This window comes from Loxodonta africana, unplaced genomic scaffold (genome assembly GCF_030014295.1).
Source record: "Loxodonta africana isolate mLoxAfr1 unplaced genomic scaffold, mLoxAfr1.hap2 scaffold_99, whole genome shotgun sequence".
In the NCBI taxonomy this organism is placed as follows: Eukaryota; Metazoa; Chordata; class Mammalia; order Proboscidea; family Elephantidae; genus Loxodonta; species Loxodonta africana.
The window spans coordinates 768401-783676 of NW_026975673.1; the positions used below are offsets into that span (position 1 = coordinate 768401).

Consider the following 15276-nt stretch of genomic DNA (forward strand, 5'->3'; position numbering starts at 1 on the left):
CGCGAGCGTCACGACTAGTTTCAGGTTCATGCCACAGGAGGTCAGGATCTGCTGAGAGTCTAATCAGGAAATGCAGGCATAACTGCTGCCTTCCACATGTGGAAAGATCATTTTCTTGACAGATCTTCGGAATCTTGTAGAGATTCCATAGAACTCCTTTTCCGTGTGCCCCACGGGATCCTCTGATGCTTGATATACAGGAGGAGATGTGTTCCCTCTCTGGGGATTATTGGGGCCTGAGGTAGATTCGATTGCGTCTCTCCATGGCTCAGTGGTGAAATGAAAGCGTTGAAGGACTGTGGCAATTTTAACAAGTGTTGGCAGAATTCTTGGAAAGCTATTCTTTTCCAAATGTCCTCCAGCTGATTTGAAGGCCCCCCGGTACTGGGGACTCTTGGGTGCCATTTCCCGGGAGTCCGCACACGCTGGACAGTGCCCGTGGATGCATATTTGGCTGCCTTCAACAGCTCAGTCAGGCTTAATCAATTGCAAAGTCTCCTTTTGCCTGGGTCCTCCTGAAAATTTGTGCTACATCCAGAGACCTCTATGCCTTGTTCTGAATACTGCATGATTTTCTCCTTCTGTCATGGGTCAGCAGACTCCCCAGTGGGTTGCAAATGGCTGTCTTGATTTTGTCCATGTGTTCGCCAATGTCTGGCTGAAAGCATAGCCTTAGGGAAATGAGTTTCTCTCCTGGGATCTCTGTCTTACTGATTTCCCCTTTTCAAAGGGTTAGTGAGGTCGATGTCTCTTGTCCCGCTTTCATGGGGGTCAAGCCAACTGCCCGGGAAACGGGAAGACGATGTGTGAACCCTCTCATCCACTGTCCTTCCTGCGTGGAAGGAAGACATTTGTGGTAAGCATCTTCAGGTCTCAGGGGATTTTTCCTGGGGAGTGATATGGCTGGGGTCAATGATGACATAATCTGTCTGGAAGAGAGATGATGACCTAAAAATCATGCTCAGAGAGGTTATGCTGAGGCCCTGTGGGAAAGTCCTTTGGCCCCGCCTTACCGATCTTCTTTAGAGCAGACCCCCATTTTCATTCCTTTCACCTGCACCAAGTAATCCAAAAGACCTGGGTGGCTGATTTTTGTCAGGCTGATTCCTTGGCTCTTTTCCTCTTTTTGTGTCATTTAGAAAGACCTGCTTCCATGAAACTCACCGTGGCGAGGTCACAAGGTGAGGGAATTACCGTGATTTTCCCTGGCCCCATCTGACACTTGGACAAGTGAGGATGCAGCCCAAAAGGCAGTAGAGGTTGTTGACAAAGCTGAGGCATGTCCCCTGGTGTTTGCTTGACCTTGCCTGGTTGACTAAGTGGCAGTGATGTGCGTGGGTGGATACTCAGGAATCTGAGGATCCTGAAAAATGTGCGCTTGAGTCGTCTCCGATAGCCGGGGTCCAAGTCCGATACATCCTAGGGAATTTTGAGAAATGCACAACGAGAAGAATGTATTTTCCCAAGATATTTATGGGAGGTGAATGGCTCAGAGCTCTACGGGAGACTGGTCAACTTGCCATATTGAAAGCGTTTGTCAGTTTCAGCTGGCTTCTTAGGATCTGCAGGGCACTTTTCCCAGGAATCTTGAAATTGGATGAGAGATTCCGTAGTCTGATAGCTGGCTCCAGCTTTCAAGTGAAGGTAGCTGCACAGATACCTGCGTAGAAAATCTAAAGTCAGGGTCTATGCCACGTGTGAGGAGGACACGAGGGTCGTGAGCAGTTTCAGGTTCATGCCACAGGAAGTCGTGTTTCCTTGGAGCTGTAGACAGTGAATGCAGGTGTAAATGCTGCCTTGCACGAGTGCAAAGATCACTGTTCCTACACAGTTCATTGGAATCCCGTAGAGTTTCCATAAGACTCCTGCTCTGTTTGTGCCAAGAGATCTTCTGATGGTTGATAAACAGGAGGAGATATGTTCCCTGTGTTACCGTTCTTTGGGAAAGAGGTGGCCGGGTCTGTGTCTCTGCATGGCACAAGGGTGAAATCAAACTCCGGAAATTCGAAGGAGAAGTTTGAGGCATATTCCTGGAGTAAGCACTCTTCCGAGTTTCCCACAGTTCGTTTGAAGATCCCCAGTTTGGGGAACCCTTGGGTGTAATTTCCTGAGAGTGCTCGTGCACGGGACAGTGCCTGTGGACACAGATTTGGCTTCCTTGTTACATGGGCCAGGGATGATCAAAATGAAAAGCCTCTCCTTGCCTGGGACCTCCTGAGTTTTTTTTTACTACGGTCTGAGACCTCTATGGCATGTCCTGATCTGGCACATGTCTGCCTTTCTGTCAAGGGTGAGCAGTCTCCCTAATGGGTTAGAAGTGCGTGTCTTGATGTTGTCCATATTTTTGAGCACATGTGGGAAAAACCTTAGCTGTTAGACCATGGATGTCTCTCGTCCGATGTCTGGCTTACTTCTTTGTCCTTCCTAAAAGGCTTGCAAGGTCCAGGCCTGTTTTCCCGCTTTCATGAGGGTCAAGCTACTCCCCAGGAACCTGGAAGAGGATGTGCGAACATTCTCATCCTGCATGATTCCGGGCTGGATGGAAGATGTCTGTGGTAAGGAACTTGAGGACTCAGGTGATTTTTCCTGGGGATTGATATGTCTCGGGTCAATGATGACACCTCCACTTCTCTGGAAGAGAAATGATGACATTAAAATCACGCTCAATAGGATCACGCTGAGGCCCAGAGGGAAACTGCTTTTCCCCAATCTTAATGATCTCCTTTAGAATGGAGCCCGTTTTGATTCCTTTTACGTCCAGCACGTGATCGAAAACTCTTCACTGACCGATTTTTGTCAAGCTGATTCCTTGGCTCCTTTCCTCTTTTTCTCTGACTTAGAAAGACCTACTTCCAAGAGATTCACCACAGGAAGAACACAAGGTGAGTGAATGATGGCAGTTTTACCTTGTCCCTGCTGATACTTGGACAAGTGAAAATGGAGCCCAAAAGGCAGTCGGGTTTTGTGGAGAAGCTGAGACGCGTGCCCTGCTTTTAGCTTGACCTGACCGATTGAATAAGTGGCGGTGATATGCACGGGTGGATAGTTAGGAAGCACAGGAACCTGGAAGAATTTCCACTTGAGGAATTTTTGATCATCCGGTGCCCAGCCTGGTATGTCTACGGAATTGAGAGAATGCACAGCGAGACAAATGTGCTTTTCTCATATATTTTCCGCTTGGGAATGGCTAGGAGCTCTACTGGAGAAACCGGACATACTTGCCATAGTTGAAAGCCTGTGTCAGTTGCGACTGGACGATTAGGATCTGCCGGGTATCTTTCCCACAAATCCTGGCATTGGATGAACAATCGAGTAGTCTGATACCTCACTGTCGCTATCAAGAAAAGGTAGCAGCACAAATATCTGAGTCAAAAAACTAAGGTCAGGTTCGACGGCATTTGGTAAACGCGATGCGCGCGTCATGACTAGTTTCAGGTACGTGCCACAGAAGTCACGATCGGCTAACACTCTAGTCAGGAAATGCAGGCATAACTGCTGCCTTCCACATGCGGAAAGATCATTTTCTTGACAGTTCTTTGGAATCTCATAGAGATTCTGTAGAACTGCTTTTCTGTATGCCCCACAGGATCCTGTGGTGGTTGATATACAGGTGGAGATGTTCTCCCTCTACAGGGATTATTCGGGCCTGAGGTAGATTGGATTGTGTCTCTACACGGCTCAGTGGTGAAATCAAAGTGTTGAAGGACTGTGTAAATTTCTAGAAGTGTTGGCACAATTCTTGGAAAGGAACTCATTTCCAAAGGTCCTTCCAGCTGATTTGAAGATCCCCAGTTACTGGGGACTCTTGGGTGCCGTTTCCCGAGAGTCCAACACGTTGGACAGTGCCCCTGGACGCATATTTGGCTGCCTTCAACACATCAGTCGGGGTTAATCAATTGCAAAGGCTCCTGTTGCCTGCGTGCTCCTAAGAATTTGTACTACATCCAGGCACGAGTCTCACCTTGTGTCAAGGGTCAGCAGTCTCCCCAGTGGGTTGTAAATGGGTGTCTTGATTTTGTGCATATGTTTGCGACTATCTGGGAGAAAGCATAGCCATAGGGAAGTGAGCTTCTCTCCTGTGATCTTTGTCTTACCGATTTGCCCTTTTCCAAGGGATAGTGAGGTCGATGTCTGTTGTCCTGCTTTCATGGGGGTCAAGCCAACTCCCCTGGAAACTGGAAGACGATGTGTGAATTCTCTCACCCAGTGTCATTCCTCGGTGGAAGGAAGACATTTGTGGTAAGCATCTTCAGGTCTCAGGGGATTTTTCCTGGGGAGAGATATGGCTCGGGTCAATGATGACATAACCTGTCTCGAAGAGAGATGATGACCTCAAAATCGTGCTCAGTGGGTTTATGCTGAGGCCCTGGGAGACACTCCTTTGCCCCTGCCTTATAGATCTTCTTTAGAGCAGACCCCCATTTTCATTCCTTTCACCTGCACCAAGTGATCCAAAACACCTGGGTGGCTGATTTTTGTCAGGCTGATTCCTTGGCTCTTTTCCTCTTTTTGTGTCATTTAGAAAGACCTGCTTCCATGAAACTCACCGTGGCGAGGTCACAAGGTGAGGGAATTACCGTGATTTTCCCTGGCCCCATCTGACACTTGGACAAGTGAGGATGCAGCCCAAAAGGCAGTAGAGGTTGTTGACAAAGCTGAGGCATGTCCCCTGGTGTTTGCTTGACCTTGCCTGGTTGACTAAGTGGCAGTGATGTGCGTGGATGGATACTCAGGAATCTGAGGATCCTGAAAAATGTGCACTTGAGTCGTCTCCGATAGCCGGGGTCCAAGTCCGATACGTCCTAGGGAATTGGGAGAAATGCACAACGAGAAGAAGGTATTTTCCCAAGATATTTATGGGAGGTGAATGGCTCAGAGCTCTACGGGAGACTGGTCAACTTGCCATATTGAAAGCGTTTGTCAGTTTCAGCTGGCTTCTTAGGATCTGCAGGGCACTTTTCCCAGGAATCTTGAAATTGGATGAGAGATTCCGTAGTCTGATAGCTGGCTCCAGCTTTCAAGTGAAGGTAGCTGCACAGATACCTGCATAGAAAATCTAAAGTCAGGGTCTATGCCACGTGTGAGGAGGACACGAGGGTCGTGAGCAGTTTCAGGTTCATGCCACAGGAAGTCGTGTTTCCTTGGAGCTGTAGACAGTGAATGCAGGTGTAAATGCTGCCTTGCACGCGTGCAAAGATCACTCTTCCTACACAGTTCATTGGAATCCCGTAGAGTTTCCATAAGACTCCTGCTCTGTTTGTGCCAAGAGATCTTCTGATGGTTGATAAACAGGAGGAGATATGTTCCCTGTGTTACCGTTCTTTGGGAAAGAGGTGGCCGGGTCTGTGTCTCTGCATGGCACAAGGGTGAAATCAAACTCCGGAAATTGGTAGGAGAAGTTTGGGGCAAATTCTTGGAGTAAGCACTCTTCTGAGTGTCCCACAGCTCGTTTGAAGATCCCCAGTTTGGGGAACCCTTGGGTGTAATTTCCTGAGAGTGCTCGTGCACGGGACAGTGCCTGTGGACACAGATTTGGCTTCCTTGTTACATGGGCCAGGGCTGATCAAAATGAAAAGCCTCTCCTTGCCTGGGACCTCCTGAGTTTTTTTTACTACGGTCTGAGACCTCTATGCCATGTCCTGATCTGGCACATGTCTGCCTTTCTGTCAAGGGTGAGCAGTCTCCCTAATGGGTTAGAAGTGCGTGTCTTGATGTTGTCCATATTTTTGAGCACATGTGGGAAAAACCTTAGCTGTTAGACCATGGATGTCTCTCGTCCGATGTCTGGCTTACTTCTTTGTCCTTCCTAAAAGGCTTGCAAGGTCCAGGCCTGTTTTCCCGCTTTCATGAGGGTCAAGCTACTCCCCAGGAACCTGGAAGAGGATGTGCGAACATTCTCATCCTGCATGATTCCGGGCTGGATGGAAGATGTCTGTGGTAAGGAACTTGAGGACTCAGGTGATTTTTCCTGGGGATTGATATGTCTCGGGTCAATGATGACACCTCCACTTCTCTGGAAGAGAAATGATGACATTAAAATCACGCTCAATAGGATCACGCTGAGGCCCAGAGGGAAACTGCTTTTCCCCAATCTTAATGATCTCCTTTAGAATGGAGCCCGTTTTGATTCCTTTTACGTCCAGCACGTGATCGAAAACTCCTCACTGACCGATTTTTGTCAAGCTGATTCCTTGGCTCCTTTCCTCTTTTTCTCTGACTTAGAAAGACCTACTTCCAAGAGATTCACCACAGGAAGAACACAAGGTGAGTGAATGATGGCAGTTTTACCTTGTCCCTGCTGATACTTGGACAAGTGAAAATGGAGCCCAAAAGGCAGTCGGGTTTTGTGGAGAAGCTGAGACGCGTGCCCTGCTTTTAGCTTGACCTGACCGATTGAATAAGTGACGGTGATATGCACGGGTGGATAGTTAGGAAGCACAGGAACCTGGAAGAATTTCCACTTGAGGAATTTTTGATCATCCGGTGCCCAGCCTGGTATGTCTACGGAATTGAGAGAATGCACAGCGAGACAAATGTGCTTTTCTCATATATTTTCCGCTTGGGAATGGCTAGGAGCTCTACTGGAGAAACCGGACATACTTGCCATAGTTGAAAGCCTGTGTCAGTTGCGACTGGACGATTAGGATCTGCCGGGTATCTTTCCCACAAATCCTGGCATTGGATGAACAATCGAGTAGTCTGATACCTCACTGTCGCTATCAAGAAAAGGTAGCAGCACAAATATCTGAGTCAAAAAACTAAGGTCAGGTTCGACGGCCTTTGGTAAACGCGATGCGCGCGTCATGACTGGTTTCAGGTACGTGCCACAGGAAGTCACGATCGGCTAACACTCTAGTCAGGAAATGCAGGCATAACTGCTGCCTTCCACATGCGGAAAGATCATTTTCTTGACAGTTCTTTGGAATCTCATAGAGATTCTGTAGAACTGCTTTTCTGTATGCCCCACAGGATCCTGTGGTGGTTGATATACAGGTGGAGATGTTCTCCCTCTATAGGGATTATTCGGGCCTGAGGTAGATTGGATTGTGTCTCTACACGGCTCCGTGGTGAAATCAAAGTGTTGAAGGACTGTGGAAATTTCTAGAAGTGTTGGCACAATTCTTGGAAAGGAACTCATTTCCAAAGGTCCTTCCAGCTGATTTGAAGATCCCCAGTTACTGGGGACTCTTGGGTGCCGTTTCCCGAGAGTCCAACACGTTGGGCAGTGCCCCTGGACGCATATTTGGCTGCCTTCAACACATCAGTCGGGGTTAATCAATTGCAAAGGCTCCTGTTGCCTGCGTGCTCCTAAGAATTTGTACTACATCCAGGCACGAGTCTCACCTTGTGTCAAGGGTCAGCAGTCTCCCCAGTGGGTTGTAAATGGGTGTCTTGATTTTGTGCATATGTTTGCGACTATCTGGGAGAAAGCATAGCCATAGGGAAGTGAGCTTCTCTCCTGTGATCTTTGTCTTACCGATTTGCCCTTTTCCAAGGGATAGTGAGGTCGATGTCTGTTGTCCTGCTTTCATGGGGGTCAAGCCAACTCCCCTGGAAACTGGAAGACGATGTGTGAATTCTCTCACCCAGTGTCATTCCTCGGTGGAAGGAAGACATTTGTGGTAAGCATCTTCAGGTCTCAGGGGATTTTTCCTGGGGAGAGATATGGCTCGGGTCAATGATGACATAACCTGTCTCGAAGAGAGATGATGACCTCAAAATCGTGCTCAGTGGGTTTATGCTGAGGCCCTGCGAGACACTCCTTTGCCCCGGCCTTATAGGTCTTCTTTAGAGCAGACCCCCATTTTCATTCCTTTCACCTGCACCAAGTGATCCAAAACACCTGGGTGGCTGATTTTTGTCAGGCTGATTCCTTGGCTCTTTTCCTCTTTTTGTGTCATTTAGAAAGACCTGCTTCCATGAAACTCACCGTGGCGAGGTCACAAGGTGAGGGAATTACCGTGATTTTCCCTGGCCCCATCTGACACTTGGACAAGTGAGGATGCAGCCCAAAAGGCAGTAGAGGTTGTTGACAAAGCTGAGGCATGTCCCCTGGTGTTTGCTTGACCTTGCCTGGTTGACTAAGTGGCAGTGATGTGCGTGGATGGATACTCAGGAATCTGAGGATCCTGAAAAATGTGCGCTTGAGTCGTCTCCGATAGCCGGGGTCCAAGTCCGATACATCCTAGGGAATTTTGAGAAATGCACAACGAGAAGAATGTATTTTCCCAAGATATTTATGGGAGGTGAATGGCTCAGAGCTCTACGGGAGACTGGTCAACTTGCCATATTGAAAGCGTTTGTCAGTTTCAGCTGGCCTCTTAGGATCTGCAGGGCACTTTTCCCAGGAATCTTGAAATTGGATGAGAGATTCCGTAGTCTGATAGCTGGCTCCAGCTTTCAAGTGAAGGTAGCTGCACAGATACCTGCGTAGAAAATCTAAAGTCAGGGTCTATGCCACGTGTGAGGAGGACACGAGGGTCGTGAGCAGTTTCAGGTTCATGCCACAGGAAGTCGTGTTTCCTTGGAGCTGTAGACAGTGAATGCAGGTGTAAATGCTGCCTTGCACGAGTGCAAAGATCACTGTTCCTACACAGTTCATTGGAATCCCGTAGAGTTTCCATAAGACTCCTGCTCTGTTTGTGCCAAGAGATCTTCTGATGGTTGATAAACAGGAGGAGATATGTTCCCTGTGTTACCGTTCTTTGGGAAAGAGGTGGCCGGGTCTGTGTCTCTGCATGGCACAAGGGTGAAATCAAACTCCGGAAATTGGTAGGAGAAGTTTGGGGCAAATTCTTGGAGTAAGCACTCTTCTGAGTGTCCCACAGCTCGTTTGAAGATCCCCAGTTTGGGGAACCCTTGGGTGTAATTTCCTGAGAGTGCTCGTGCACGGGACAGTGCCTGTGGACACAGATTTGGCTTCCTTGTTACATGGGCCAGGGCTGATCAAAATGAAAAGCCTCTCCTTGCCTGGGACCTCCTGAGTTTTTTTTACTACGGTCTGAGACCTCTATGCCATGTCCTGATCTGGCACATGTCTGCCTTTCTGTCAAGGGTGAGCAGTCTCCCTAATGGGTTAGAAGTGCGTGTCTTGATGTTGTCCATATTTTTGAGCACATGTGGGAAAAACCTTAGCTGTTAGACCATGGATGTCTCTCGTCCGATGTCTGGCTTACTTCTTTGTCCTTCCTAAAAGGCTTGCAAGGTCCAGGCCTGTTTTCCCACTTTCATGAGGGTCAAGCTACTCCCCAGGAACCTGGAAGAGGATGTGCGAACATTCTCATCCTGCATGATTCCGGGCTGGATGGAAGATGTCTGTGGTAAGGAACTTGAGGACTCAGGTGATTTTTCCTGGGGATTGATATGTCTCGGGTCAATGATGACACCTCCACTTCTCTGGAAGAGAAATGATGACATTAAAATCACGCTCAATGGGATCACGCTGAGGCCCAGAGGGAAACTGCTTTTCCCCAATCTTAATGATCTCCTTTAGAATGGAGCCCGTTTTGATTCCTTTTACGTCCAGCACGTGATCGAAAACTCCTCACTGACCGATTTTTGTCAAGCTGATTCCTTGGCTCCTTTCCTCTTTTTCTCTGACTTAGAAAGACCTACTTCCAAGAGATTCACCACAGGAAGAACACAAGGTGAGTGAATGACGGCAGTTTTACCTTGTCCCTGCTGATACTTGGACAAGTGAAAATGGAGCCCAAAAGGCAGTCGGGTTTTGTGGAGAAGCTGAGACGCGTGCCCTGCTTTTAGCTTGACCTGACCGATTGAATAAGTGGCGGTGATATGCACGGGTGGATCGTTAGGAAGCACAGGAACCTGGAAGAATTTCCACTTGAGGAATTTTTGATCATCCGGTGCCCAGCCTGGTATGTCTACGGAATTGAGAGAATGCACAGCGAGACAAATGTGCTTTTCTCATATATTTTCCGCCTGGGAATGGCTAGGAGCTCTACTGGAGAAACCGGACATACTTGCCATAGTTGAAAGCCTGTGTCAGTTGCGACTGGACGATTAGGATCTGCCGGGTATCTTTCCCACAAATCCTGGCATTGGATGAACAATCGAGTAGTCTGATACCTCACTGTCGCTATCAAGAAAAGGTAGCAGCACAAATATCTGAGTCAAAAAACTAAGGTCAGGTTCGACGGCATTTGGTAAACGCGATGCGCGCGTCATGACTAGTTTCAGGTACGTGCCACAGGAAGTCACGATCGGCTAACACTCTAGTCAGGAAATGCAGGCATAACTGCTGCCTTCCACATGCGGAAAGATCATTTTCTTGACAGTTCTTTGGAATCTCATAGAGATTCTGTAGAACTGCTTTTCTGTATGCCCCACAGGATCCTGTGGTGGTTGATATACAGGAGGAGATGTTCTCCCTCTATAGGGATTATTCGGGCCTGAGGTAGATTGGATTGTGTCTCTACACGGCTCAGTGGTGAAATCAAAGTGTTGAAGGACTGTGGAAATTTCTAGAAGTGTTGGCACAATTCTTGGAAAGGAACTCATTTCCAAAGGTCCTTCCAGCTGATTTGAAGATCCCCAGTTACTGGGGACTCTTGGGTGCCGTTTCCCGAGAGTCCAACACGTTGGACAGTGCCCCTGGACGCATATTTGGCTGCCTTCAACACATCAGTCGGGGTTAATCAATTGCAAAGGCTCCTGTTGCCTGCGTGCTCCTAAGAATTTGTACTACATCCAGGCACGAGTCTCACCTTGTGTCAAGGGTCAGCAGTCTCCCCAGTGGGTTGTAAATGGGTGTCTTGATTTTGTGCATATGTTTGCGACTATCTGGGAGAAAGCATAGCCATAGGGAAGTGAGCTTCTCTCCTGTGATCTTTGTCTTACTGATTTGCCCTTTTTCCAAGGGATAGTGAGGTCGATGTCTGTTGTCCTGCTTTCATGGGGGTCAAGCCAACTCCCCTGGAAACTGGAAGACGATGTGTGAATTCTCTCACCCAGTGTCATTCCTCGGTGGAAGTAAGACATTTGTGGTAAGCATCTTCAGGTCTCAGGGGATTTTTCCTGGGGAGAGATATGGCTCGGGTCAATGATGACATAACCTGTCTCGAAGAGAGATGATGACCTCAAAATCGTGCTCAGTGGGTTTATGCTGAGGCCCTGCGAGACACTCCTTTGCCCCGGCCTTATAGATCTTCTTTAGAGCAGACCCCCATTTTCATTCCTTTCACCTGCACCAAGTGATCCAAAACACCTGGGTGGCTGATTTTTGTCAGGCTGATTCCTTGGCTCTTTTCCTCTTTTTGTGTCATTTAGAAAGACCTGCTTCCATGAAACTCACCGTGGCGAGGTCACAAGGTGAGGGAATTACCGTGATTTTCCCTGGCCCCATCTGACACTTGGACAAGTGAGGATGCAGCCCAAAAGGCAGTAGAGGTTGTTGACAAAGCTGAGGCATGTCCCCTGGTGTTTGCTTGACCTTGCCTGGTTGACTAAGTGGCAGTGATGTGCGTGGATGGATACTTAGGAATCTGAGGATCCTGAAAAATGTGCGCTTGAGTCGTCTCCGATAGCCGGGGTCCAAGTCCGATACGTCCTAGGGAATTTTGAGAAATGCACAACGAGAAGAATGTATTTTCCCAAGATATTTATGGGAGGTGAATGGCTCAGAGCTCTACGGGAGACTGGTCAACTTGCCATATTGAAAGCGTTTGTCAGTTTCAGCTGGCTTCTTAGGATCTGCAGGGCACTTTTCCCAGGAATCTTGAAATTGGATGAGAGATTCCGTAGTCTGATAGCTGGCTCCAGCTTTCAAGTGAAGGTAGCTGCACAGATACCTGCGTAGAAAATCTAAAGTCAGGGTCTATGCCACGTGTGAGGAGGACACGAGGGTCGTGAGCAGTTTCAGGTTCATGCCACAGGAAGTCGTGTTTCCTTGGAGCTGTAGACAGTGAATGCAGGTGTAAATGCTGCCTTGCACGAGTGCAAAGATCACTCTTCCTACACAGTTCATTGGAATCCCGTAGAGTTTCCATAAGACTCCTGCTCTGTTTGTGCCAAGAGATCTTCTGATGGTTGATAAACAGGAGGAGATATGTTCCCTGTGTTACCGTTCTTTGGGAAAGAGGTGGCCGGGTCTGTGTCTCTGCATGGCACAAGGGTGAAATCAAACTCCGGAAATAGGTAGGAGAAGTTTGGGGCAAATTCTTGGAGTAAGCACTCTTCTGAGTGTCCCACAGCTCGTTTGAAGATCCCCAGTTTGGGGAACCCTTGGGTGTAATTTCCTGAGAGTGCTCGTGCACGGGACAGTGCCTGTGGACACAGATTTGGCTTCCTTGTTACATGGGCCAGGGCTGATCAAAATGAAAAGCCTCTCCTTGCCTGGGACCTCCTGAGTTTTTTTTACTACGGTCTGAGACCTCTATGCCATGTCCTGATCTGGCACATGTCTGCCTTTCTGTCAAGGGTGAGCAGTCTCCCTAATGGGTTAGAAGTGCGTGTCTTGATGTTGTCCATATTTTTGAGCACATGTGGGAAAAACCTTAGCTGTTAGACCATGGATGTCTCTCGTCCGATGTCTGGCTTACTTCTTTGTCCTTCCTAAAAGGCTTGCAAGGTCCAGGCCTGTTTTCCCGCTTTCATGAGGGTCAAGCTACTCCCCAGGAACCTGGAAGAGGAAGTGCGAACATTCTCATCCTGCATGATTCCGGGCTGGATGGAAGATGTCTGTGGTAAGGAACTTGAGGACTCAGGTGATTTTTCCTGGGGATTGATATGTCTCGGGTCAATGATGACACCTCCACTTCTCTGGAAGAGAAATGATGACATTAAAATCACGCTCAATAGGATCACGCTGAGGCCCAGAGGGAAACTGCTTTTCCCCAATCTTAATGATCTCCTTTAGAATGGAGCCCGTTTTGATTCCTTTTACGTCCAGCACGTGATCGAAAACTCCTCACTGACCGATTTTTGTCAAGCTGATTCCTTGGCTCCTTTCCTCTTTTTCTCTGACTTAGAAAGACCTACTTCCAAGAGATTCACCACAGGAAGAACACAAGGTGAGTGAATGACGGCAGTTTTACCTTGTCCCTGCTGATACTTGGACAAGTGAAAATGGAGCCCAAAAGGCAGTCGGGTTTTGTGGAGAAGCTGAGACGCGTGCCCTGCTTTTAGCTTGACCTGACCGATTGAATAAGTGGCGGTGATATGCACGGGTGGATCGTTAGGAAGCACAGGAACCTGGAAGAATTTCCACTTGAGGAATTTTTGATCATCCGGTGTCCAGCCTGGTATGTCTACGGAATTGAGAGAATGCACAGCGAGACAAATGTGCTTTTCTCATATATTTTCCACCTGGGAATGGCTAGGAGCTCTACTGGAGAAACCGGACATACTTGCCATAGTTGAAAGCCTGTGTCAGTTGCGACTGGACGATTAGGATCTGCCGGGTATCTTTCCCACAAATCCTGGCATTGGATGAACAATCGAGTAGTCTGATACCTCACTGTCGCTATCAAGAAAAGGTAGCAGCACAAATATCTGAGTCAAAAAACTAAGGTCAGGTTCGACGGCATTTGGTAAACGCCATGCGCGCGTCATGACTAGTTTCAGGTACGTGCCACAGGAAGTCACGATCGGCTAACACTCTAGTCAGGAAATGCAGGCATAACTGCTGCCTTCCACATGCGGAAAGATCATTTTCTTGACAGTTCTTTGGAATCTCATAGAGATTCTGTAGAACTGCTTTTCTGTATGCCCCACAGGATCCTGTGGTGGTTGATATACAGGTGGAGATGTTCTCCCTCTATAGGGATTATTCGGGCCTGAGGTAGATTGGATTGTGTCTCTACACGGCTCCGTGGTGAAATCAAAGTGTTGAAGGACTGTGGAAATTTCTAGAAGTGTTGGCACAATTCTTGGAAAGGAACTCATTTCCAAAGGTCCTTCCAGCTGATTTGAAGATCCCCAGTTACTGGGGACTCTTGGGTGCCGTTTCCCGAGAGTCCAACACGTTGGACAGTGCCCCTGGACGCATATTTGGCTGCCTTCAACACATCAGTCGGGGTTAATCAATTGCAAAGGCTCCTGTTGCCTGCGTGCTCCTAAGAATTTGTACTACATCCAGGCACGAGTCTCACCTTGTGTCAAGGGTCAGCAGTCTCCCCAGTGGGTTGTAAATGGGTGTCTTGATTTTGTGCGTATGTTTGCGACTATCTGGGAGAAAGCATAGCCATAGGGAAGTGAGCTTCTCTCCTGTGATCTTTGTCTTACCGATTTGCCCTTTTCCAAGGGATAGTGAGGTCGATGTCTGTTGTCCTGCTTTCATGGGGGTCAAGCCAACTCCCCTGGAAACTGGAAGACGATGTGTGAATTCTCTCACCCAGTGTCATTCCTCGGTGGAAGGAAGACATTTGTGGTAAGCATCTTCAGGTCTCAGGGGATTTTTCCTGGGGAGAGATATGGCTCGGGTCAATGATGACATAACCTGTCTCGAAGAGAGATGATGACCTCAAAATCGTGCTCAGTGGGTTTATGCTGAGGCCCTGCGAGACACTCCTTTGCCCCGGCCTTATAGATCTTCTTTAGAGCAGACCCCCATTTTCATTCCTTTCACCTGCACCAAGTGATCCAAAACACCTGGGTGGCTGATTTTTGTCAGGCTGATTCCTTGGCTCTTTTCCTCTTTTTGTGTCATTTAGAAAGACCTGCTTCCATGAAACTCACCGTGGCGAGGTCACAAGGTGAGGGAATTACCGTGATTTTCCCTGGCCCCATCTGACACTTGGACAAGTGAGGATGCAGCCCAAAAGGCAGTAGAGGTTGTTGACAAAGCTGAGGCATGTCCCCTGGTGTTTGCTTGACCTTGCCTGGTTGACTAAGTGGCAGTGATGTGCGTGGATGGATACTTAGGAATCTGAGGATCCTGAAAAATGTGCGCTTGAGTCGTCTCCGATAGCCGGGGTCCAAGTCCGATACATCCTAGGGAATTTTGAGAAATGCACAACGAGAAGAATGTATTTTCCCAAGATATTTATGGGAGGTGAATGGCTCAGAGCTCTACGGGAGACTGGTCAACTTGCCATATTGAAAGCGTTTGTCAGTTTCAGCTGGCTTCTTAGGATCTGCAGGGCACTTTTCCCAGGAATCTTGAAATTGGATGAGAGATTCCGTAGTCTGATAGCTGGCTCCAGCTTTCAAGTGAAGGTAGCTGCACAGATACCTGCGTAGAAAATCTAAAGTCAGGGTCTATGCCACGTGTGAGGAGGACACGAGGGTCGTGAGCAGTTTCAGGTTCATGCCACA

General features: G+C 48.1%; 9 non-coding genes across 9 annotated transcripts; all 9 read left to right on the forward strand.

The window, feature by feature from the left end:
- The first annotated feature begins 906 nt into the window (after positions 1-906).
- Positions 907-984, forward strand: LOC135230322 (small nucleolar RNA SNORD115). Its single transcript, XR_010320967.1, has one exon. It is a non-coding gene; the product is annotated as a small nucleolar RNA SNORD115 (small nucleolar RNA).
- Positions 985-2605: 1621 nt separating this feature from the next.
- LOC135230274 (small nucleolar RNA SNORD115) lies at positions 2606-2686 on the forward strand. Its single transcript, XR_010320919.1, has one exon. It is a non-coding gene; the product is annotated as a small nucleolar RNA SNORD115 (small nucleolar RNA).
- A 1603-nt stretch (positions 2687-4289) lies between these two features.
- Positions 4290-4367, forward strand: LOC111748003 (small nucleolar RNA SNORD115). Its single transcript, XR_002783946.1, has one exon. It is a non-coding gene; the product is annotated as a small nucleolar RNA SNORD115 (small nucleolar RNA).
- A 1620-nt stretch (positions 4368-5987) lies between these two features.
- LOC135230275 (small nucleolar RNA SNORD115) lies at positions 5988-6068 on the forward strand. The gene has a single exon (XR_010320920.1). It is a non-coding gene; the product is annotated as a small nucleolar RNA SNORD115 (small nucleolar RNA).
- Positions 6069-7672: 1604 nt separating this feature from the next.
- LOC135230326 (small nucleolar RNA SNORD115) lies at positions 7673-7750 on the forward strand. Its single transcript, XR_010320971.1, has one exon. It is a non-coding gene; the product is annotated as a small nucleolar RNA SNORD115 (small nucleolar RNA).
- A 1620-nt stretch (positions 7751-9370) lies between these two features.
- Positions 9371-9451, forward strand: LOC135230291 (small nucleolar RNA SNORD115). Its single transcript, XR_010320936.1, has one exon. It is a non-coding gene; the product is annotated as a small nucleolar RNA SNORD115 (small nucleolar RNA).
- A 1605-nt stretch (positions 9452-11056) lies between these two features.
- On the forward strand, positions 11057-11134 carry LOC135230327 (small nucleolar RNA SNORD115). The gene has a single exon (XR_010320972.1). It is a non-coding gene; the product is annotated as a small nucleolar RNA SNORD115 (small nucleolar RNA).
- Positions 11135-12754: 1620 nt separating this feature from the next.
- LOC135230276 (small nucleolar RNA SNORD115) lies at positions 12755-12835 on the forward strand. Its single transcript, XR_010320921.1, has one exon. It is a non-coding gene; the product is annotated as a small nucleolar RNA SNORD115 (small nucleolar RNA).
- Positions 12836-14439: 1604 nt separating this feature from the next.
- LOC135230328 (small nucleolar RNA SNORD115) lies at positions 14440-14517 on the forward strand. Its single transcript, XR_010320973.1, has one exon. It is a non-coding gene; the product is annotated as a small nucleolar RNA SNORD115 (small nucleolar RNA).
- Positions 14518-15276: the final 759 nt, after the last annotated feature.